The 26,994-nt window shown below is 36.6% G+C and overlaps 1 pseudogene; it reads left to right on the top strand.

Moving 5' to 3' along the window:
• The window catches only part of LOC129042130 (large ribosomal subunit protein eL33-like), a 50,939-nt pseudogene that overhangs the window by 11,619 nt on the left and 12,326 nt on the right, over nucleotides 1–26,994 (top strand).

The raw sequence follows: 26,994 nt of genomic DNA, 5'->3' as shown, positions 1-26,994 counted from the left end.
CATAAATTTTAGGAAGTTCCCTTCAATTCCTAGTTTGTTATTTATTTATTTATTATTATTATTTTTTTACCATGAAATGGTATTAGATTCTCCCAAATCCTTTTTCTGCATCAATTAATATTATATTATTTTTCTTTTTAGCCTATTAATATGGCAGTATACATTGATAGATTTGTGAATGTTGATGGAGGCTTCATATTTAGAGAAAATCCCACTTAGTCATGGTGCATAATTCTTTTCATGCATTGCTGTATTTGGTTTGCTAATATTTTAAAGCATTTTGGGTCTAAGTGTATGAGATGTTGGTTGGTAGTTTTCGTTTCTTTTTTGACCATCTTTGTCTGCGTTTGATAATACTAGCCTTATTAAATGAAATGAGAAGTATTCCTACAGTTGATGATTTGTTGATTTGTATTCCCCTTCTCCTTCTCTCTCTCTCTCAGTCTTATCGGATGTTAATCAATGCTGTTTTTTTCAAGAACCAGATTTTTCCTTCGTTGCTTTATTATTTTCATGTTTTCAACATCATTGGTTTCTGTTCTTATTTTTATTTCCTTCCGTTTCTTTTGGGTTTATGGTGCTCTTCCTTTTTTTCTTCTTCTTTTTTTTTTTTTTTTGTCAGGTAGGAACTTAGATTATTTATTTGAGATATCTCCTCATTCTAAGGTAAGGATTTAGTATTATAAAATTGCCATTCAACATTGTTTTACCTGCATCCCACATGTTTTGATAGTTGCACTTTTACTTTCATTCAGTGCTATGTGTTAACTGTTAATAGTTCCATTGAGATTTCTTTTTTGGTTATTTAGAACTGTGTCATTTAATTTATAAGTATATAGAGATTTTCCTGTAATCTTTCTGTTACTGATTTCTAGTTTGATTCCATCATGGTCAGATAATATACTGAGTGTGGTTCAATTATTTTAAATATATTGAGGCTTCTTTTATGACTCAAGATATTGTCTATCCTGATGAACATTCCATTGGAGTGTAGAAAAAAAGTGTATTCTGTTTTTGTTGGATGGAGTATTCTATATATGCTAAGTAATTGATGTTGACTGATTTTTTTTTCACATCTTATATATTCATGCTAATTGTCTGTCTAATAATTCTATAAGTTGTGGAGCAAGAGGTGTTGAGGTCCACCAGCTACTATTGTAGACTTTTCTGTATTTCTTTTCAGCTCCATCAATTACTGCTTCATGTACTTTTGAGGCTCCATTGTTTAGTGCATACACATTTAGGATCATTATGTTTTCCCAGTGGATTATTTCTGTTATCACTGTGTGATGATTGTCTTTGTCTATAACATTTTTTTTTGTTCTGAGTCTACTTCATCTGATATATTTGTAGCCACTCCTGCTTTTTTTGATGAATGTTTGCATGATATATCTTTTTTCATCCATCCTTTGTCTTCAACCTACATATGTCATTGAATTTGAAGTGAGAACCTTTTAAACAGAATATAGTTTGGGGTCAAGTTTTTTTTAAGCCACTCTCCTTTATCCACTTTCCTTTACCCTGTAATTGGCATATGTAGACTATTTACATTTACATTGATGTATTAGGGCTCAAGTCTGCGATTTTACTATTTGCTTTCTTTCTGTTTCTTATTCCTTTATTCCTGCCTTGTCTTTTGTTGCTCAGAAATTCCTGTAAATGACCAAAATATTTTTTGAATCTCACTTAATCTGTTTAGCTTATTTTTTAGTGTATTGCTTTGTAGTTGATTTTCTTGGTAGTTGCTCTGGGTATTACAATATGCCTATGTGACTTTGAGTAAAGTATGAAAACCTTACATCTATTCAGGTACTTTTACCCTCCCATTTTAAAATATCACTGTTTTGAGTGTTACATGGTGCTATAATGTTTGTTTCAATCATCACATATGATCTGGAAAATTCATGAGGGAAAGGGTAGTCTATTGTGCCTACTCATATTTCTCAACTTTCTGTTATTCTTTCTTCATTCTAGATGCTCCAAATTATTTTTTTTATCATTTTTTTGTTTGAAGAATTTTCTTTTGTCATTTTTTAAGGGTAGGTCTGCTAGTGACAATTTTTTTTTAGTTTTTATTCATCTGAGAATAATTTCATTTACTCTTCATTGTTGAAGGATATGTTTTCTTGGATACAAAATTCTCAGTTCACAGGAGTTTTGTGTTTGTTTTTTTCAGAAGTGGAAAAATATTGTGTCAATGCCTACTGGCCTCTATCAGTTCAGAGGAGAAATCTGCTGTCACTTGAATTGGTGTTCCCTTATAGAAAATATGTTGTTTTTTTCTGGTTACTTTTAAATTTATTTCATTGCTTTTAGTTTTCAGAAATTTAATTATGATATGTCTTGATGCTTCTTCAGATTTATCCTCTTTGGAGTTGTTTTTAGTCTTACCATTTCCATTTCATTCTTTATTATAATATAAATATTTGCTGAGATTTTATTACTCTTTTATGTGTTTAAGAGAATTAGTAACTGCTTGTTGAAACATTTTCATAAGGGGTGCTTTGAAATCCAAGTCAGATAATTTCAACGTCTGATTTTTCTATTAAATGTTATTTTTTTGTGTTTTCTTATTAGGATTAGATTTTCCTGGTGCTTGACGTAGTGAGTAATGTCTTGGAACAGTTAAGCTACTATATATGTTAGGGGACTCTGTTAAAATTTTCATTTAGCAGTTAGTCACCCTGTTTTGGTTTAGCACATAAGCCCTGTTCTACTTTGTGAGCTATGGTTTCACGACAGCCTAATTTTCAGAGTCTTCTTGGTGCTATTTTGGTCTGCTTGTTTTATCTGGTGCCACTGTGGCTCCTACTGGTCCTTACTGCTTTAGGAGAAGTTACTGGAAGTTACTGCTGGTTGGGCTACCTGATGCCTCTAGGTTGGGGAAGGGAGTTTCTGTCCTGCAGGAACAAAGAGCCATTCCTAAGTGGGGTACTTGTTTTTGCTGACTCCCCATACTTGTGGGAGAAGAAAAATGTGTTTCCCAAGCTAGGGACATTTGTTGTGGCATAATTCCCATTGCTGATGCCCCTGGCTACAGAGTTCCTCTGGTTTGGGGAAGAGGTGTCAGGTCCAGGAGGAAGAAGTGTGCTTCCCAATGGCTGCTTATTGTCAGTGGAGCTTCCCATTCAATCTCCTTGCCAGTTCTGCTAGATTCACCTGGTGTAGTTGGCAGAACTTGTATTCAGTAGGGGAAGAAACAGGCCTACCTCAACCACCTTGTGTTGCTATGTCAGTGGTTGTGAAATATCCTGCCTGGATCACCTTCTGATATCGTTTGGACAATTGCCCAAATTTCATGTTGAAATGTAATCCCTAAAGTGGAAAGTGGGGCCTTGTCAAAGGTGTTTGGAAAATGGGGAAGATCCCTCATGACTAGCTTGGGCCATCCCCTTGGTGGTAAGTGAGCTCTCGCTCTAAATTCATATGGAGTTTGATCATTTAAAAGTGTGTAGCATCTCCCCCCGAACTCTCTCTCTTACTTGCTCCAGTTCTCACCTATGATGTACCTGCTACCCCTTTGCCTTCTGCCATGAATGGAAGCTTCCTGAGGCCTCCTCGGAAACAGATGCCACTATGCTTCCTGTAAAGTCTGCAGAGCCTTGAGCCAATTAAACCTATTTTCTTATAAATTACCCAGCCTCAGGTATTTCTGAGGCTGGTTATAGGACAGTCTTCTGTGGAGCTGTTCTTCTCGTGCTGGGATCCCTACCCAGACTGTGCTCTCCTTTCCACCTTTGAAAATTCTCCTTTGGTGTCTCTTGCATTATTTTCTGGATTTAGGTTTGTACTTAATGGGGAAAAGCAGAAAGAGACAAGTCTAAGCTATCTTAACATATAGCTTTATCTATGCTATATGTTAAGACTGGAAGTCTCACCTTCATTTTTAAAAACTTATTTTCACTGATGATGCACATTTAGAATTTTATTGATTCTGACCAGAAGTCTGCTGCCACTCTTTTCTTTGTCCTCTGTATGTTTAGCATGTCTTTTTTCCTCTGACTAATTTAAGATGGGTTGTTTATAACGAATTTTTAAGTAACTTGATAATGATGTGCTTTGGTGTCGTTTTCTTCATGTTTCTTGTGATTGGAATTCATTGAATTTCTTGGATCTGTGGATTTCTACTTTCCATCGAATTTTGAGAAATTGTGGCCCCCTATTTATTTAAATAAATTTTCTGGTCTCCTCCATAGTCTCTTTTCTTTTGGGAACTACAATTACATTTTTGAGAGCCTGCTTGCAATTGTCCCACATTTCACTAATGGTTTGTATTTTTGTTTGTGTTTCAGTCTCTACTTCTCTTTGTGTTTCATTTTTGATAGTCTATACTGTTGTATCTTTACATTCATTAATCTTTTCCTTATGGTGTCTAAATACTTAATTCCATCCTGTATATCGTTCATCTTAGTCGCTGTACATTTTATGTGTAGAATCTCTATTTGAGTCTTTTATATCATTCATATATCTCCTTAACATGTTCATAATTTTCTCTGTTTTCTTAAACATATGAAATATATTCGGCTGGGCGCGGTGGCTCACGCCTGTAATCCCAGCACTTTGGGAGGCCGAGGCGGGCGGATCATGAGGTCAGGAGATTGAGACCATTCTGGGCAACACAGTGAAACCCCGTCTCTACTAAAAATACAAAAAAAAAATTAGCTGGGCGTGGTGGCAGGCACCTGTAGTCCCAGTTACTTGGGAGGCTGAGGCAGGAGAATGGCGTGAACCTGGGGAGGAGGAGCTTGCAGTGAGCCCAGATCGGGCCACTGCACTCCAGCCTGGGTGACACAGCAAGACTCTGTCTCAAAAAAAAAAAAAAAAAAAAAAATATATATATATATATATATATATTCACAATAACTGTTTCAATCTCCTTATGCACTAATTTTATCATCTGTATAATTTTGGGGTATGTTTCTATTGATTGAACTTTTCTCCTTGCTATGGGTTCTAATTTTTTTTTTCTGCTTCTGTGGATATCTTGTCATTTTTACTGACACATTTTACTTTGCTGGAAACTAAGTTTCGCACGAGCTTCTATCTTTTTGATCTTTGTTCTGGGACACAGTTAAGTTACTTAAAATATTTTATTTCTTTGTTAGGTTTCTAGAAACAGAGCAGCCTTAGGTCCATGGCTAATTTTGTCCCAACTACTGAGACCACATTTCTGAGTACCCTACGTGATGCCTATTAATTATAAATGACTTTTCCACATTACCTACAGAAAACTTGAAATATCCTTGATCCCATTTGGGCTCCAGGGACTGTTTCTTTTAATTTTACCTGTGGTTCTTTCCCCAGTTGTTGGTAGTTTCCTCACACTTAAGCAATGATCAGCACTAAACTGAAGACTCAAATAACTCTGCAAATTTCTGAATCTCTCTCTATCTCTCTGCAACTCTCTCTTTACTGGTACTCTGCCCTGTGAATTTTAGGTACTTTATCCTGTGCTCTGAACTGTATTTAACCCAAGAAGACTTAATTCCAGTGCCTGTTTGGACACCCTTTCTTCCTGCACTCGCTGGAAACTCTCCCATACATTAGACAGGTAAGTTAGAGATGGTGGTCGTAGCCTCCCTTAAAGAGGAACAGGAAACTTGCCAAATAAATGGAGTGAACAAACTGCTCGACCTTGCACAAATCGCATTGAGGACTTGTGGTTAAATTATCCCACAACAGAGAGGAAGAAGAGCAGAAGGGAAAATACCCAAACTCATGCAAGTGGAGAAACTCATGATTAGGTTGACCTCTGTTTATTGTGATAGTAGAAGATACACCACTGGGTGGGAAGTTGAGATGCTAACAAGTCACATGATATATGTGCTAACATGTACAGTCATTGCATATGTGCACTCAGGAGACCACCCACAACATGCTTAACAGCAGTGCCCATCGTCACCCTCTTATGAATAATCATATAAGCTTCCCATAAAGGAAATTTCCCCAGTGTCAGACGTGGCTGTCTCATTCTCCAGCAGCCTGCTCTGACCCACCTATCAGAGTATATTTTTGCTTTGCAATAAGCTCTTTCCCCTACTCTTACTTTGGACTCTCAAATTGTTTTTTGCAGCAAAGTCGAGAACCTGGACCAGCCTAAGGTACAAGATTAGGGCAATCAGCAGTCACCTTGTTTGTTTCCCTTTTTACAGGGATCATTGTTCTGTGCAGCCTGCCGTAGGTCTGAAAATCATTCTTTTGTCTATCTTGACTATTTTCATAGTTGTTTAAGATAGAGGAAAACTATAGTTTCAGGTTTTTTTCATCCTGGTTGGATCTGGAAGTCCATTACTCTATACATGAATGGCATTGTGATGTTAAAAGTTGCATTCTGGTTATTATTTAATTGCTAAAAGTAGTTGGTTTCCTTTATTAATAAAATTAACAATATATTTTCTCTTTAACAGTGCTTTTAATGATGAAATAAGATACTCTTGGAAATTGCTAATCATTGTATCTGATGTTTCAGTAAGAAGTAGACTTCATTCTGACACCAATAGGGACTATCTTTGTAATTTATTGTACACTTAAAAACAACTAAAGTATAATTGGAATGTTTGTAACACAAAGAAATGATCCATGTTTGGCCGGGCACAGTGGCTCACGCCTGTAGTCCCAGCACTTTGGGAGGCCAAGGCGGGCAGATCACAAGGTCAGGAGATCGAGACCATCCCGGCTAACGGTGAAACCCCGTCTCTACTAAAAATACAAATAATTAGCTGGGCATGGTGGCGGGTGCCTGTAGTCCCAGCTACTCGGGAGGCTGAGGCAGGAGAATGGCGTGAACCCAGGAGGTGGAGCTTGCAGTGAGCAGAGATCGCGCCACTGGACTCCAGCCGGGGCGGCAGTGCAAGACTCCTTCTCAAAAAAAAAAAAAAAAAAAGAAATGATCCATGTTTGAGGTGATGAACACCCCAGCCTTGCCTCAAACATGCTTCCACCTGTGTGCTTCCATCACTTTGAAGAGGGGCAATCACGGATACTTGTATTGCCATCGGGGAAGAATTCAGAAAGCAACCTGGGGAAGCTGCATGTGAAGTAAGTATATAAAGATCTATAAGAAATTCTGGTGGATGTTTGAAAGTCCACATAATCAAGTGGTTAAGACTGAACTCTGTTCAAGCAACCCAATAAGAAAATGCTAACTAATGTCAATGTTTTTCAGTGTCTGATTATAAATGGGAAAAACATCTGAATAGATGTTTCTCAATAGAAGACATACAAATGGCAAACAGGTATATGAAAAGGTGCTCAACATCATGGATCATCAGAGAAAGGCAAATCAAAATTAAAATGAGATAACATCTCACCCCAATAAAAATGACCTTTATCTAAAAGATAGACAATAATGAATGCTAGAGAGGATCTTGAGAAAAGGGAACCTTCATATACTGTTGGTAGGAATGTAAATTAGTGTAGCCACTAGAGAGAACAGTATGAATGTTTCTCAAAAAACTAAAAATAAAACTACCGTATGATCCAGTAATCCCACTGCTAGGTATAGACCCAAAAGAAAGTAAACAGTATATCAAAGAGATATCTGTAGTGCCCTGTCTATTGCAGCACTGTTCAGAATAGCCAAGACCTAGAAGCAACGTAAGTGCACATCAACAGATGAATGGGGCGGGGTGTGGTGGCTCACACCTGTAATCCCAGCACTTTGGGAGGCCGAGGCAGATGGATCACGAGGTCAGGAGATCGAGACCATCCTGGCTAACACGGTGAAACCCCGTCTCTACTAAAAATACAAAAAATTAGCCGGGTGTGGTGGCGGTCGCCTGTCGTCCCAGCTACTCAGGAGGCTGAGGCAGGAGAATGGCGTGAACCCGGAAGGCAGAGCTTGCAGTGAGCCGAGATCGTGCCACTACACTCCAGCCTGGGCAACACAGCGAGACTCCGTCAAAAAAACAAAACAAAACAGATAAATGGATATGTAGTACATATATACGTAACGGAGTACCAATCAGCCATTAAAAGTGAGATCCGGGCCAGGTGCGGTGGTTCACGCCTGTAATCCCAGCACTTTGGGAGGCCGAGAAGGGTGGATCATGAGGTCAGAAGTTCGAGACCAGCCTGACCAACATGGTGAAACCCTGTCTCTACTAAAAATACAAAAATTAGCCGGGCGCGGTGGCGTGCGCCTGTAATCCCAGCTACTTGGGAGGCTGAGGCAGAAGAATCGGTTGAACCTGGGAGGCGGAGGTTGCAGTGAGCCGAGATCGCGCCATTGCACTCCAGCCTGGCGACACAGTGAGATTCTTATCTAAAAAAAAAAGTGAGATCCTGTCATGTACAACAACATGGAGGACACTGGATGACATTGTGCTCTGTGAGATAAACCAGGAACAGAAAGACAAACTTTGCATGTTCTCACTCATTTGTGGGAGCTAAACATTAAAACAGTTGAACTCATCATGATAGAGAGTACAAGGATGGTTACCAGAGGCTGGGAAGGGTAGTGGGGGGAAGGAGTGGGGATGGTTAATGGGCATAAAAATATAGTTAGATAAAATGGGTAAGATCTAGTCTTTGATAGCACAACAGGGTGACTACCTTCAACAATAATTTTTTTGTACATTTTAAAATAACTAAATGAGTGTAATTGGAATGTTTGTAACACAAAGAAATGATACATATTTGAGGTAATGAATACCCCATTTGCCCTGAGTGATTATTATGCATTGTATGCCTGTAACAAAATATCTTATGTACATCATAAATATATGTACCTACTATGTACCCATAATTTTTCTTTTAAAGATTGAGCTCTGGAGTCAGATTATGTAGGTCTGTGTTTTACTAGTTGTGTGACTTTGTACAAATTGCTTGATTTCTGTCTCAGTTTTCTCACCTGTAAATAAAAATAGCATTAGTTTCCATTTCATAGGATTGTTTTAACAGTAAGAATTATTATAGTTTCTGTACCTTGAACATTTCTTACACGTAGGAAGAGATGAATAAGACGAGACACCCAAGGCTTAGAAAAGTCAAGCAACTCGCCCATGATAACACACTCAGGGAGTGGAGGAAGTAGGCCTTGCACCCAGTTCTATTTGATTCCAAAGCCTGTGTTCTTTTTTATTATTTTAGCAATTTTCAAAGCTGAGTAATTAACAGATACCTTTTAAAAGAAACAAAAGTTATGTTTAATACCCGTGTTGCCTTAAATGATTTTTATTAGCATGTTGCTAAAATATGTGCAAATCAAAACCTACTTATAACTCCTTATGCATGTAAATGACTTAAGCTATAACATTCAAACACATTTACTAATTAAATGCAGATGAAAGATGCAACACAGTAAAATTCAGTTTTCTAACATTTATTTAACTTGATGGATGTTGTTGTTCTCTTGAAACTAAAAACCACTCACAAATGAACATCATACTCACAGTTAAGGTTCAAGTTCTCTTGCGGTCATCATACCCATACATCTGTGTGCCATGAGATCTGTCAATTTTTCCACCACTTTCCTCTGTTCCAACTACTGCAAAACCCTAACATGATGTCATTTGACCCTCACTTAGCAGAAATTCACCATTTACACAGTAATTCTTCCTCCATTTTTTTTTCACTTAAGCCAATGATAAAGTAGAACTACTTGGGTATAACATACTCGAAAAAAAAAAAAACAACCACTATTAAGATTCCCCCGTATAAGGGCAATGATTGATTTTGAGATTGCCATCGGGTGGTCAAAAATGTGCTTATGTAAATAGTTTTAGTTTACCATCGATATGAAATTCCTAAATTGAAAAATCTCATGAATCTTTGGGAATACGCCTGGGGATCCCCAGAGAACCAAAGATCCTAGTTTAGGAAATTCTGAGTTGTTCTATCTTGGCCTAACTGCTGTCTCCTTCTGCCTGGAAGAAGCTTTAGCTTATTCCACACATGAATTATTAATAAAATAATGCTTGTGTCATGATGCTAAAGTGGAACTGGCTAGAAGGAGGTAAGAAGCAAGACTGAATTACCTTCTCAAACTTTTATTTTTATTTATTTATTTTTTTGAGATGGAGTCCCCCTCTGTTGCCCAGGCTGGAGTGCAGTGGCACAATCTCGACTCACTGCAACTTCCACCTCCTGGGTTCAAGTGATTCTCCTGCCTCAGCCTCCTGAGTAGCTGGGATTACAGGCGCGCACCACCACACCTGACTAATTTTTGCATTTTTAGTAGAGAAGGGGTTTCACCATGTTGGCCAGGATGGTCTCAAGCTCCTGACCTCAACTGATCCACCTGCCTGGGCCTCGTGAAGTGCTGGGATTACAGGCATCAGCCACCATAACTGGCCTCAAACTTTTATATGACAGAAGGTGACAATGTTATTTCTGAAAACGTAGAGTTAATGAAAGAGTTAGAAAGGAATTATTTTCATTTATGGTTTGAGAAAAAGGTAGTCATGAACATGGATGACTCATTATTTCACTCACTTCAAGGAGACAATCAATAACTAATGCTTATCTAGCATATTTTCATTTGCAGAGAGCTTTCCCTCACTTGATTATCTTCCGTCTTTAGCCACACACAGAGGAAGACCCTTCTCAAAGCAATAACCATAACCTGGGGGTTGCTGTTTAAATTATGTGTTCTAAATTCTAAGTTCTCTACTTTCTGCTGTACACCAAACCATCTTCCACAAAGAATATTGCTGCATGAACTCTCACCTGAGCACAAACAGGAGAAAATGCACCGTATACTCTACATCATCCTGAGTTTCTCCCTTAAACTAAAAATATTCTTTATTCAGAGGCAAGGATGCCTGCATTTTCACAAAAGTTGTAACAAAATGATAGGAGCAGGGGGCTGTGGAATTACATTCCATGTTCATCATTTAACCAGCTCTGTGATGGTGGGAAAGCAATGTAAACTCTCTATACTGCAGTATCCTCCTCTGTAAAATAAGGATGATAGTGACCTTCTCATGGATTTATTTTAAAGATTAAATGTGTGCGTGAGGCATGAAATCCTAGGTTACAATCCAAGTATCCAAGTGATGGATACATTAAAAGCCCACACTTCCCTCCGATGCAAATATCTGTGTAACACAACTGCACTCATCCCACTAAATATAATTTAAAAATTAAAAAATTAAAAATGTATTCACACCCTCTCCCCACAAAGAGTTTGCTATCATATCTCTATGTAGCATTAATATGTTTACTCTTTGTCAGATACTGTCTTTCAAATGTTTTACACATTAAAGCAATTAATCCTCATCTTTGCATTAATCTTTTTTTTCCCCATTTGACAGATGGGGAAACTAAGGGACAGAGTAATTAAGCGGGTTATCTATACTCACACAGCAGGTAAGTAATGGAGGTGGAATTTGAACCTTGACCCAAAGCCTGTGTTCCAGACTCTGTGCTTATTGGAAGGCTGTATACTCTCTCCATGATTGTAAGCTTTTATTATTGTAAGGAGAGCAAGAAATTCTCTTTAGTCTTCACATCTTGCCATATTTTCTCAACCGCTGTGGCCACGTTTTCAGAGCTTCATCAGTTCTTTTTTTGAATACTGCACTATCACTCAAACTTCTTACTCTGCCTGTAGGTTGAGACCCATTTGATGCATTCTCCACATTTTTAGTCAGCATGATATATATTAATAGTATATAATCACTCATTTTCCTCATAACAATGTTTCTGAGATTAATCATCATTTTCAAAATACTGCGATGATCTGAGCCCTGCTTTCCTTTCCAACCTCATCCCCTTCCAATTCCTTTCAGTTTAGACGTTTTGGAAATCCAAAATATTTGAAATTTCCTAAGTATACCATGCAGTTTTTTTTTATACTTTGAAGTATTTTTTTCTGTTGATTTGATCATGTTTTTATGCATGGCTAAATCCTTTATACCCTTTAAACTCATTGTAAGCGTCCTCTTCTACAGAATGTTTTCTGGTATCTTCACTTGTACCTCCTGGATTCTAGATGTGATTATATTCATAATTACTAAACAAGAATGGTATAGAAAGTATTCTGATTAAAAAAAACTGCAGCCAAAGTCATATCAGTTACTATGCCGAACTGTCCTAGGGGGTCATGATACAAATTTGCTTTGGGCAAGTATTAAAGAGCAACTGAACCAAGTATGGTCAGAATTCCTGCTGGAGTAATAGCAGTGCTGAGTGACCCCAGCTGTAGTTGCATTCATGTATTAAGAAATTTTTGTATAACACTTTGTGATCAGCAAAACTCAGTAGATGTTTTCCTGAGACCTCCCCACCATTTTCTTCTCCCTCCCAACCCCTATTTCTTGTTATTAAGCTCATGTTTGTCAAGAAAAATTTGGCCTCTGTGTATCTGATTCACTTACACTTGACTCATCAAAATATTTTGTAAGAGAGGTTTGAAGTCCAAGAAGCCTCTTGAGCCTCCTTTGTGGATCTTTAAGACATTCTTTTCTGAGAACCAAGAGGTTGTTTCTGGCCAAATCCAAGTAAATGGAAACTCCAAATGACTTAGAACTGTTAAAGGGGTCAAAATATATGCATGAACATGCTCCCCTGTCCTTAGGTGATGTGTCCACGCACGAAGAAGGTTTTCAATTTCCCCTGAAGGTAAAGTTGAGGAAGTAAGTAGTTGCATAACATGACCCAAGAAACCCTGCTTAAAATATTACATATTTCCCTGTGTCCTACTGGGATTTCCTTGTCCTTGGTGTCTCTGACATTTCAAAATCAGAAGGCACCACCTGCCAGACAACAGCTAATCTGAATTAAGGATTTCTGTCAGAATGACACTTGGCTTACTGCCAGCTAAGGTAGATCAGAGTCTTTCCTGCCAAGCCACCTGGATTCCTGTTTCCCGGCTGTACCAAGTAGACAGGCCCAGTGTATGCAGGAGCAAGCAAGCCTTAGAAAAGATAATGCAATCCATGTGTCCCACCATAAATATCTCTGTTTTTACTACATGGCCGCAAGTCATTTATTCAAAGATTGCAAATTTTATTTTAAAAGTACAACAAATAGTTCATTGTACAACTGACTTGGGCCCTTAATTAGAAACTGCAGTACTTCACTCACTGTATAGAATATTATAATGGCCCTTTTCTTCCATTATCCAAATGTTGTAGCTAATTTATCTTATAAGATTGCTTATGCAGTACACTCAGAAGTACCGTGACTGTACAACTGACTGAATATAGACAATTATAGTCTCACTTGAGAAAAGAGTTTTCAAGAGCATTTCATTAATAGTTCTTCTTGGCCACGTCCTCTAATCCGTACCAAACCACAGGATGTCCTAATTTGAAAACCTACCACAGCAAGAACAAAGCCCCTGTCTGGTAACTAAATGCTCTTGGAGGCTTCTTTTTTGGAAACTCAATATCAGTTCTCTGCCGTTGCAAGTCACTAGAGGAAAATTATCTCATTGTTTCAAAGCCAAAGAAATGGAATCCTCACCTCTTTATATGTGTTGACACCACAACATCCTGATTTACCAGCTCTCAGCCTTATTACTTTCTTGTACCATTTACTAACCCTTAAAAGAGAAAGATATGGCCACATATTCTCTGCCCTTAAATATCTGGAGGAGAACTAGAAACTCAGTTACCTAATGCCAAACAGCTGCATTTGTGATGTTTCCCTTCTTTATTTCATTTTCAGCCAGATGTTTGGAATCACATACACAATAAGACAATACTTAATATTTCCAAAAAGAGTCTCAAAAATATCATGACTCTTCAGATTGGGACCATGAGAAGACAAAGACATAGAAAGATATAATTGGAGCTTATACAATCATGAAGGGTCTAAATAAGTTGAATATAAACTTATTCATAACTTTTCAGAATACCAGAAACATTGTCTGAAGTTTGAGAGGGACTTCAAGCTACAAACAAAAGGACAACTCAGTTGAGAACAAACATATGGAACTTGTTACCCCCGAGGTACAAAATGAAGATACACATGCTAATTCGAAAATATTCATGTATGTTCACAGATGATTGACGGAGATATTAAAGGTAATGAAAATATTTTGGATACATTGCTAACTTTCTAACTTCGGTGTCAGAGAGGACAGTTCTGACTTTTAGCACGCTTTCTGTATCCATACACAGTTTGTATCCATATGCTGGGTTGGTTGAAATCAGTGTGGCAATTGCTACTTGCATAGTATCTGCTTATAATTATTTGTTAAATGAATACTAATATTTAAAGTACATAAACTCTTGCATATGCGTCCTTATTTTATCCTTTTTGTAATCCTTTGATATTGAAAATGAAGAAGATTCCCAAGAAAACTGAAATGGAGGTAGTATGTGTAGTGAGGGACAATGGGAGAATAATTACAAATTCAAACTCTGGAGTCAGATCTGTTCAGAATCCCAGCTCTACAAATCACAAGGTTTAGCACTTTACACAAGTAAACTAAACCCTCCAAACCTTAGTTTCTTGATATGTAAAGTGAGACTAATGATAAAGTCTACATCTAAGGGTGTCTGTGAGAATTAATGAGATAGCTTATATAAAGTTTACTTACCAGTGCCCAGCACATAGCAAATGTTCAACAATTGCTATTTAGAGTTAAGAAAAAAATTTATTTGTCAATGTATTATGTTGTCTAATTATCCTACAATACATAGCTGGTTCATTCCAGTACTGAGAATCAAACAGCATTCTTCTGACTAAGCCTTATGTTCTTTCCATGTGCAGGGTGAATGCTATTTGGTCAAAGACAAGTAGACTAAGTAGACTAAGAGTAGACTAAGAAGAAAGAAGCCTGGCATTTGGGGTCTGAATGAATTGTCCCATACAATCACAAATATAAAGTCTATAACTCATTAAGTATTGCGTATTTTAAACAGGCTTTTGTTTTCTTTATGATAAACATGGCCAATTTATTTTTGATTGATGGAAATCAGCTATGTTTGAATTTACGAGCTCACCACAATTTTCTTGGCAATGCCTGCCATTTATTAAATAGAGTCTATCCACAGTTATTAGTAGTAACAAATATTTGCATTTATATTAGATGTTTTATGGTTAGAAGAGGATTAGACCAAATGATCTGGAGGAAGCATAATAGAAATGTTCCTTAATATCTATTTTTTAATGAGGCTTACATTGCCAAACAAGTTTAGCATGGGAAGTAATTAAGGTTCTTTCCAAGAAGTTTTACAAAATAAGCTAAGCAGTATGTTTAAATAATAGAAGAAAAGATCTTCAATAACATTCTCTTCAGTAAAAAGCTGTCACCAAGAAATATTTTATCTACAACATAAATATTTGCTATTAAGTGTAGACTGTGTTTAGCCACAATTGATTTAATATTTCCTTCCCTCTCAATACAAAGTAAATAAGTTGATTGCGTAGTGCTGGGCAACTTGATCCCAATTGCTTGTCTTATCTTCACTACTACCACCTCCTTCTCTGCCACAACCATAGCACAGAACATGTATCCAGTGGTATAAAGCAAAAGAGACTATTATAGGGAAATCAAAAGTGGCAACTGTGTCAGTTAATTCTTGCTGTGTCACCATCACCCCAAAACATTTTGACTTAAACAACAAAATGTGTTATTTTTGATAATTCTGAGTCAGCTGAGCAGTTCTAGTCTGGGCCCACTTAACTGCTCAGCTGGGTCAAAATGTCATTACTCCTAGGTCTGGTGGTTGATTCCATATCAGTGGTAAAAGGCCATATGTCTCCCATTATCTCACAGCGTTGCCCAATTGATGGTTGCAGTATTCCCAAGAGCAACAACCAGACAATTTCTGACAAACAAGTGATTTTCAAGGCTTTATTTGTATCATATTGTTCATTGTCCTGTTGGTCAAACAGGTCATAAAAGCAAGGTCAGATTTGAGAAGTGGTTAACTAAACTTCAACTCGTAGTGAGTTGCAAGGCCTCAATGCAAAGAATGGGATATTGAGAGGTGTGAAGAGTTGAAGTGATGTTTCCTTCCTACCACAGATAATCTATGACACTGTGCTATGAGAATTCTCTACCAGAGGTTGTCCTATACTTTATGAAGAAACTCCAAAATCTTTCTTTATTTCATTCTTTAAAAAATTCTCTGAGGAAGGTTAGCAATGAAGACATGCATTTAAATTCTAACCCTTACACAAATTAGTTCCATGACTTTGGTCCAGTCGTTTAACATTTCATAATAGGTCGAATTAAATTATAACAGCTTCTATGTCATGGCACTGCTAAGAGAATTAAATTAGATAAAGTCATGTAAATTATTTATTAAAAATTCAAAATATTAGTTTTAAGCTTTAATTTATTCATTTAAAAATAATATTTGAGCACTTATTACATTCCTAGTAATATAGGATATTTCTAAGAAGAAGTTAAGAGAACCATACTGAGCCAAATTATCTGCACCTTATTCTACCTTTTATTTTGGAGTAAGTTACTTACTGTTTTGAACACTCTGATTTTTCCACACCTGTGAAATAAGCATAAAAATAATTTTATCTACCTCATAAAATTGCTGGGAGAATTACATACAAATGCCTAGATAAATGTCTGGCACATCATCAATGTCCCACAAATGGTAACAATTATTATTATGTAACAGCACTGGGGTAGACATTAGATATATTAAAAATTCATTAAATATGTCCTCATGTATATTACAGTGTATTGGAGGAGTAAGACACTGAAAAGGGAATAGGTCAATAAGTAAAAAGTACAAATTGTGATTAGTGCAATGAATGAAAATAATACAGTGACAAGGTAACATAGAAATGAACTTCTGATCAAGTGGTAGCAGCAGTTCTCTCTGTAGAAATGATATACAAACTGGAAATTTAAGAATTCAAGAAATTTGAGATTTTTCAGAAAAGAAAAATTATGGTCAGAGGGGTAAAGCAACTTGCTCCAGGTTGTACAGGGGAGATGTCAACAGCCCGGAAAGATTCTAAGCAATAGTACAGCTTCTGCAAACCTTCCTGGCCCATGAGGACAGAAGTTGCTGAAGTGAGTGAGCCTGACAGTCTCTCAGGATGCAAACTCCACTCCTCTGTGTGTTGCCCTCCTATTCAACTAATCCTATTTAGGAAATCTTTAACCTGATGGCCAAACACAACAAAACAAAACAAAAAAACAAAACAACCGAAAAAAAAAAACCAACTCATTGATTCTGGCTTTTGAAATTAAAAGCCAGTAATTCTGTGTTTTATTTTGGTTCACAATTCTACCATGTTAAATTTAAAAATATTCTTCAGACAAACATCACAGGCCAGGATAGCTTTTGATTGCCTTTTTAATTACAGATGCAATATTCTGTGATGTTTACCTGAAGAATATTTTTAAATTTTGTAATTTTGTAATATCCTGTGGGATCGATGTTTTTTCTTTTTTTTTGAGACAGAGTCTAGGTCTCCTCACCCAGGCTGGAGTGCAGTGGCGTGATCTCGGCTCACTTCCACTGCCTCCTGGGTTCAAACAATTCTCCTGCCTCAGCCTCCTGAGTAGCTAGGATTACAGGCACGTGCCCTCACACCTGGCTAATTTTTGTATTTTTAGTAGAGACACATCTAACTTTTTGTATTTTTAGTACAGGAGAGGTTTCACCATGTTGGCCAGGCTGGTCTCGAACTCCTGGCCTCAAGTGATTGCCCACCTGGGCCTCCCAAAGTGCTGGGATTACAGGCGAGAGCCACTGCACCCAGCCCGGTGGGATCCTGGAACAAAAAAATAACATTAGATAAAAACTAAGGAAGCTTGAATAAAAGATTAACTTTAGCTAATAATAATGTATTGATAATCGTTCAATACTTGTAGCAAATTTACCTATTAACATAGATGTTAATATTAGGGAAAATTGGCTGTGAGTTATATAACTCTCTGTACTATCATCTTAATTTTTCTATAAATCAAAATGTTCCCGAAATAAAAAAATTATTTTTGAAAAACAAGAAAGTATTTTTTAACCAAACAATAGTGAAAACACACATCAAAATTTTGGGGCCTGGAGTGGTGGCTCACACCTATAATCCCAGCACTTTGGGAGGCTGAGGTGGCTGGATGACTTGAGGTCAGGAGTTCGAGACCAGCCTAGCCAACATAGTGAAACCCTGTCTCTACTAAAAATACAAAAATTAGCTGGACATGGTAGTGCTCACCTGTAATTTGGAGGGTGAGGCAGGAGAATCACTTGAACCCGACAGGCGGAGGTTGCAGTGAGCCGAGATCACATCACTGCACTTCAGCCTGGATGACAGAGTGAGACTCCCTCTCAAAAAAAAAAAAAAAAAAATTGTGAAATGTAGCTAGCTAAAGCAGTATTTAAAAGGAAGGAACCATATAGCTTTACAAACTTTTAAAAATAGAAAGATCTAAAATCAAAGACTTAAGATTCCACCCTAAGAAGCTAGAATTTAAAAAAAAGGAGAATAACTCAAGACAAGTAGAAGGAAGAAACTTATAAAGACAACAGCAAAAATCAATGAAAAAGAAAAGTCAGGACAAGTACGGGGGCTCATGCTTGTAATCCCAGCACTTTGGGAGGCTAAGGTGGGCGAATCACCTGAGGTCAGGAGTTCGAGATGAGCCTGGCCGAAATGGCGAAACCCCATCTCTACTAAAACTACAAAAATTAGCCTGGCATGGTGGTGGGCGCCTATAATCCCAGCTACTTGGGAGGCTGAGGCAGGAGAATTGTTTGCACCTGGGACATAGAGGTTGCAGTGAGCCAAGATAGTGCTACTGCACTCCAGCCTGGGCGACAGAGTGAGACTCTGTCTCGGGAAGAAAAAAAAAAAAAAAAGAAAAAAGGAAAAAAAAAGAAAAGAAAATTCATATAATAGAGAAAATGAGAAAATTAACAAACTTGGCTGAACTCTCCTATCTTGTTTGTGAAAATACAAAATGAAACAACCTCTTTGGGAAAGGATCTGGCTATTTTTAATTGTGTTAAGTATACACCTACCCTATAACTAAAACATTTTACTCCTAAATAGTTCCTCAAAAAATGCGAAATATATTTTCACAAAAAGGATTTGTAAAAAAGTGTTCATTTCAATTTTATCATAGCCAAAAACTAGAAATGGCCTAAGTGCCAATCGATAGGTTAATGAATATAATGAATTGTCATAGGTAATGAGAAAGAATGGACTCAGGATACACACAATCTATGTTTCCATGTATTATCTCCTTCAATCTTCATAACAACCCTATGATGTATTATTATACCCCGCTATTTGAGATATGAGGAACAGAACCACAGAGTTGTTTAACTTGGTGAGCTAGCTAGTGAGGGGTACCAGGACTCAAATAACTGGTGGTGTAGTGCAAAATGCTTGCTGTTAAGCAATATATTATACTTTCTTATGTTCACCTAAAACAATCAAATGCATGGAGTGGGTGTAGTACGAAATGGGTATCTTGGAAAACTGTGTTATAAAATTTCCATCTACACATTGCTCCCAAGCAATCATAAACGCAGGGTGAAGACAATTCTGTAGAACAGAACTTTTTTACTTGCTCATAAATGCACAGACCTATTCAGCCAAGGAAATGCTTAAGAAAGATTGAAATACTGTCAGTTGTTTTAACTTTGCTGCTACAACTACCAGAAAAAGACTGCAGGAAGAAGATGTGCTGGCAAATTGGTGGATTAGATATCACAAGCCCAAGTTCTTATACCAGCATTGTGACAAGGTATCCAAGAAAGAGAAGACATATCACCTCTCTGGACTGCATCAATTGATTAAGGAGGCTGGACCTAATGAGCTTAAACTGTGCATTAAGTTAGATTCTATGCCTGTCTTCCTAATAGATGGAATCCTACTTAAATTTTTAAAAAATTGTTATTGCCCATCTTTAATAACTCATTCATAATAAACTATCATCTATGAAAACATAGTTTACATAGAATACGAAGAGTTATTTACAATTCAATATCCAAGAGGTCTTTCCTCTATTGAGAGGTATTTGTTGCCAGGAGGTGATAAAAATAAGGACTAGCTTGGGAATCAGATATACATGGTTCAGATCCCAGTTCTGAACTGCCTAGTCATGTGAACCTGAGCAATGCACTTCCTCACTGTAACTCAGTATCCTCATCTGTAAAATGGTAATATATAAATGCATATCTCGATGACCTGTTTCTCACTCTGCCTAGGCAGCCATTGCCAAAGTCTTTCTCTGACCCATGCTTTCCCAAAGTAGCTCCCACTTGCTGCCAGGAAATTGCCCTTACTGTATCTTTAGTCCAGGTCCCAACGCCTTCTATCTGCTTTCAGTTAGAAGGGTTCTAAGTGAGATGTAAAAGAACTTTATTAACAGTGTGTATAAAACCAAGTAGGCATATTGAAAGCAGGGAGATACACTGCAAACCCAGCAGGTGCAATCTTATTTGTAGCATCACATCTTTAAGAGTTAATGAATAATTTTAATTTAAAAATTAAAGAAATAAGAAATGGAAAACTTGTGTGTCCCACTACTGTTTCAAAATTGAGTAGAAAATTATTGTATTGCTACCTATAAAACAGGTACTATATATTATATATTACCTATGAAATAGGTAGCTATAAATTAGGTTCAAGAAAAGAATCCTAGCTTTCAAATGCTTAAACGATTTAGCTCATATCTCCTCCTCTTCTGTTGCAATTTGTTTCTTCTGCTGTTATAATGCTTATCTCTGTGGAAGTCATTTGGGATCCCTCTCCCTCCCTATTTCTCTCTGCCTGACTCTCCCCGCCCTCCCTCTCCTGCTCTTGATCTCTCTCTCTTTCTCTCTTTTTCTTCTTTCTCTACAACTGCAGTTTGAGCCTTTAAAAGGCTGATCCAATATTTGGTTCCTTGTTTTGTGTCCCACAAATGAGCACAGACTCAGTCATATAATAGGTGTTCAATCACTGTCTGCTCATTTAAATTAATCATTATAAACAAACTTGCCACTGATATGGACCAAAGCCTTTTCCATCCAGAAGTTCCTTCTGAGAAACCCAGAGCATGGGGAAATGAGGACAGAGTAAGTAATCTAACCTAAAAGATTGTGAGGCTTCATGACACGCCCAGAATGCAACAGTCCAAATATGAATTCAGTCCTTTGTTTGTTTTTCTTTCTTTTTTTTTTTAAATTGGCTTCAAAACTGACCATGAGTCATAGGCCAGACTGTCATACAAAGAGGACAATTTTTCATTCTCATATTTTCTTTTTACATTCTACACTGAAATCCAGAATGTCTTATCAATGGCTCACTGGAAAAAAATCACGCTAGAATATTATGGTAAAAAATCAAAATAAATAAATACATAAAAACATAAACATAAATGATGTTACTTAAAAAGTAAAACACTCCAGGGTCTTAGCAGAACCTTCCAACATCTTAACTGAGACCATACCCTTACACTCAGATTTGTATAGTACAAGAGAGACAACAGATATCATTTGGGTTAGATAGAGATTGCAGCATGAATGGCCTAAGAAGGAATCAAGACACTTAATTTTTTGAATAGAATAAAATTTGTGAATCTATCTATATGTATCTATGTATTTATGTATATTTTTATACACTATTCAGTAGTACTAGTCATTAATAGCAATAATATAAGTAATATATTAGGTATACATTGTATGCAGGCATTGTACTCAGCCTTGCATATTATATTATTTAACCCTCAAAATGAATCTATGAACTAGAAAATTGAATCTAAAGAACACTAAATAAATTGTAAAAACTGTGCGCTTACAAAATAGGAAGGCAGTATTCAAACCTATAAATTCCAACTTCAGGGCCCCCGGTCTTAATCACTACAATATATTTAATAGATACAATAACATTTTACCCAAAGTATTGTAAAATCCAGATGCAAGTTTAGGAAATTCACTGTGTACATTAATACTATGAACATGGTTACTTCTTTTTTAACATCAAGCTGGATGGACAATACAGCACAGCACAAGACCGCACTTTTTTTTTTTCTACAAAATTTGCCCGTGAATGGGCAGTCAAAAGCTGAAGCAACCTTGATTTTGATATCTGGGCAGAAAATAGCCTTACTGGCCGACAACTGCCCCATGCTTTATCCCTTATGTTTCTTCTCACTCCCTCCCTTAAACTTGTCATTAAAGAGATAATTCACCTAGGCTAATATCTAGGGCCATATTAGGACTTGAGGATACTTAAATTCTGAAAGAGTTATGGTACACCATGTAGTGAAAATAATATCAAACTGAAAAAATAATATTTACACATAGGCGACAACAAACAGTTTGGTTTATTTTTCAAGCATTTCTGCGTAAAATTTTTGGGATTAATCCATTGTAACATCTTTTATCCTTTCAGAGAGGTACCCATCTGCTGGTTCCTAAAGCTGAGTCCTCAACTGTGGGGGGTACATACTTAGAGAATGTTCAAGATGCCCCATTGAGTTAAAGGAAGAAAATGTTAGAACTTCTACTTGTATTTATTTGTAATTATAAGTCAATTATTTTATACACATTTAAAATATAGATGGACATGGAAGATCTCATCCAGGCCCCGTATCAGATGGTCACATATTATTCACTCAACATCTGGAGGGAAGAGTGGGATGTCCAAAATGTCTAGGGATTGGAAGTGGAATTTTCACTCATTTTTCTCTTTTTCAGTGTATAGCAATCATTTGTAGTTTACTTGTATTCACCTAAGTGAATTTATAAATTATATTATCTAGTTTTAAACAATTTAATGACAATAAAATGTGTAAGTGGTTTAAAATGTTTCTATTAAGAAATTGCCAATTGAAGATAACATTAATGCAAGCCTGACAAAACTGAGAACATAGAGAATCTAACCATTTTAACAGAACAAGCTGTCTATTAGCCTTGCTGCAAAGTAAAAATAAGACGTTAACCTGAAAGCATTTAAAATTATTGGGGAGACTATTCAATCTATGGACTTATGTTTATTCTAATTAATTATGAACCTCTTCCTAAGGACATATTGTGCCTTGATGGTTTCTAAGTAAATAACAGTATGATGCCATCATGACTAAGAGGAAATTATTTGATTTCTCTAACAATTGTTTTTTGTTTTATTTATTTATTTATTTATTTTTTCTTTTATTATTATTATTATTATTATTATTATACTTTAGGTTTTATGGTACATGTGCCCAATGTGCAGGTAAGTTACATATGTATACATGTGCCATGCTGGTGCGCTGCACCCACCAACTCGTCATCTAGCATTAGGTATATCTCCCAATGCTATCCCTCCCCCCTCCCCCCACCCCACAACAGTCCCCGAAGTGTGATGTTCCCAATTGTTTTAAGATATAGTACTAAAACAAGTACTTTTCAAAATTTCCCTCAAGGTAAAATAAATGCTTAGGAATCACTTTTGAAACTCCTTAATCTCAATTAGAGAAATACTTATTTTGCCTGCTGCCTACAAAAATATGGTCAGAAGCTAAAATACACTCCTTGGTTGGACAAAAGAGTTTTAAGGCCCATAAAGCATAAAAAATATAGTTTTCAAATTATCTTCCCCCATTTGAATCTACATATCTTCATAAAGTAAATTTTTCAATAATCACAGCTTTTAAAGCCACTTTTGAAATAAATAGAATTTAAACCCCGATCTTGGAATTTCTGTAATATAGTATATTAAACCAATATTTTTTAAAACCTTAAGCTTATTAATTTTTTTGCTCACACTGTTAATAAAAACATGTTAATAATATAGTAATAATATTTTCAAACTGATGGTGTTTGTCTTATTATCTCTTTTTCTTGGACACATAAGACATCATTTTTCAGCCTCATTTGCTGTAAGATCTGGATTATCTGACTGAATTCTGGGTATTGAAATGTAAGCTGAAAAGTGGTGTATCATTTCTGAGCCTAGCTATTAAACCTTCATGTGCAATATTTCAGATTTTATTTTCCTTTTTTAAAGTGACTTTGGAGGCAAATGTGGCAACATTATAAGATAAACTCATCTTGGAATCACACGAGAGAAAATAACCTACGGAAGCACAACCCACCTTGGACTCTAATGTGAACAAGAAATAAACTTTACCATGATAAGCTAGTGAGAGCTCAGTATTGTTACCACAAGTGAGGCAATTCTACACAGACTAATGCAATTATTAATAGCATATTGAGACCCAATTTTTTTGTACCATTAAATATAATAAAAGTATTTACGTAATATTGTTTATTTCATCTTTTTGTCACAATTTTAAATTTCCATTTTCCATGTCTTATAATATATGTCATGTATTTCTACAGTAGTGTAACTATACATCTGTTTGGATTGCATGCTAAAGGTACTTTTTCTTGATAACCAAATAATAGAAAACATTTGGAGATAACTAACTTAAATATATGCTTTATAAACAAATTTTCATCACCAACTACTTAAATAGCCATAGGATACCTTTAGACTTATTCTCACAAAACTATATAATATATTTAAGCTCTAAGCAACAAGAAATGAATGTCAGTTACATCTTACATCCACACACCTCTCCTAATCTTTAGTTGATATGTGTCACCACACCCCAAACCAATGATTTACTAAAAGTAGAAAGTATTAGTACCAAGGAATTAAACCAGTTACTCTTTGTAGCTGAAGAGAGTATTCTTTAAAGCAATATGTCTGAGAAATACAATGATTAAATTTCATAAGGAAAAAAGTTAAAAACAAGTAAACCCAAATTTTTATCTAGGATATATCTATGCATACACACACACACATCTATATAGATAGATAGATGTGCACGTACACAAATGTGTGTATATGCTTAACGTACATATATACATACAGTGGGTATTTATTTTTTAGAATCACACAAACTTTTTTTAATCTTAGAGCCTATTTGACTGTCCAGACTGAAAGTAACTAGAAGTGAAATTAAAATAAACATTAACTACAGAACAAAATAAAGATCTTGGGTCTCATTTTGTTGAATTAAATCAAGATCACATGTTTGTTTCATTGTTTCAATAGAAATTTTCTGTTCTTAGGTACCAAAGCTAGACAGTTCATTTTCTAGTTCTTAACACCTATACACATTGCAGATGTAGCTGGCAAGCTCAAAAAGAATGTCTTCTTGTGGGCTGTCTTCAAAAGGTACTAATTTTGAGAAGTTTGTGACTCTTAAAAGTAGGATTAAAAGCAGTAAGAGGCGTGGCCTTTGAAATATTTGAAACTGTTGACAGCTATGAGCTCTGTGGGACCTCATGGCCATAATATCTCCTGTGTGTGCTGTTGGCAACATATCATAGCATCTCTCACTCTATCATTCAATCAAAAATTAAGTCTTTCAGATCGCTTTGTGAGAGTTTCAAATGCCTTTTAGAAAGCCAAGGCCAACATTTCAACACCACAAAACCTCCACGAAAGTGGGGGAAGTGATGGCTCCCTCTCAACTCCCAGGAAAACCCTTCAAAATAGCTCTTTTACTCATTATTTGTCAAAACAGTCATGCAATGGACAGTGTTTATGTTCCCCCCAAATTTGTATGTGATCCCTAATCCCTAATGTAATGGTATTTGGATATAGGGCCTTTGGGAGGCAATTAGGTCATAAGGGTAGAAACCTCATGAATTGGGATTAGTGCTCTCATAAGAAGAGATATGAGAGAGATGATCTCTTTCTCCACCATGTGAAGATACAGCAAGTAGGTGATAGTCTGCAAACCAGGAAGAGGGCCCTCCCAGAAACCTCATTGACCAGCACTTTGATCTTAGACTTCCTAGTCTCCAGAACTGTGAGAAATAAATGTTTGCTGCTTAAGGTACACAGTCTATGGTATTCAGCTATAGCAGCCTGAACTAGACAAATGGTGATTAAGCAACCCAACTCTTTTAACCCAGCAAGCTACATGGATATGAAATTTATGTTGTAAATGTCCTAGGCCAATAGCACCGTGTTATGAAATCTATTTTGTAACTCTGCCATCATTACTTCTTGGGGGTAATTCAGTCCACGTCAATACTTCTGGCAAGGTGAACTCTAAATCTCCCCTTCAACTCTCTTGGTCAGTGGAGTTGCCTATTGATTAGCGAGATGACATTTAGGGATGTCATGTATTATTAGTCAATGTAGGAATCTTTGTAATGCATAATGTAACTCAGGTCAAGGAAGGGATAAATGCTCTCTTGGAATAATAAGGTCATGGCTAATCATTCATAAGAACAAGTAACAAGTTTTCACACTAGAGTGCATGTGAATTTTTTATATCCTAGATTATTAGGGAAGATGTATGCTGTTTCAGAAAGAAGTGGCAAGATGTGCTTGATTTTAGGTACTCTATAAAATATCAATTGTAGCCCCAAGTGACTCTTCACCTCATTTCACACTTGCCCCTGTATACAGGAATAGGATTCACAAATCACTGAGTTCAGCATGCTTCTCTGGCACTTACAGAACTGTGATGATTAAGCCAGGAAGGAATAGTCAAGAAAGCCACTGAGGCTGTGGCATTCTCAAAACAGGAAAATGTGTGTTAACATGGACTGAGATGTTATTATTTGTATAAAAAAGAGGCATGGTCCTTAGGATTTGTCCTCCACACACCCCACACTTTGCCCCACTCCACATTCACACAACAGGTACAAGAGGAAGATTTAGTCAAAGGGAAAGAGAATTTCTGAACATGAGAATGATCCAGATAAACCTCTCAGACATATTTCCCACTCACACCAATCTCTCTAAGGTGGGGATTGGCGGAATAAAGATATTCTCAGGGAACAGGAAAAGAAAGGAAGGTCAGATGGCTACACAGTGCAATAGATCTCTCCTACTTTAAAGGATTGACTGCTGAAGAAAAATAAAAAGATATATTGGCCTACACAAACTGCTATAGCAGATTTCCACAGGCTGGGTGGTTTAAACAATGGAGATTTATTATCTCACAGTTCTGTAGGCTGGAATTCCACAACCAAGGTGCCAGCAGGCAGGATTGGTTTCTAGTGGGGTATTTTTTCTTTTCTTTCCTTTATTTTTTTAAAAAATTTTACTTTAAGCTCTGGGATACATGTGCAGAACGTGCAGGTTTGTTGCATAGGTGTACATGAGCCATGGTGGTTT

Source organism: Pongo pygmaeus, chromosome 7 (assembly GCF_028885625.2).
Source record: "Pongo pygmaeus isolate AG05252 chromosome 7, NHGRI_mPonPyg2-v2.0_pri, whole genome shotgun sequence".
Taxonomy (NCBI): Eukaryota; Metazoa; Chordata; class Mammalia; order Primates; family Hominidae; genus Pongo; species Pongo pygmaeus.
Note: the sequence above shows the minus strand (reverse complement) of the source record. Positions and strands in the feature narration are given on the sequence as shown.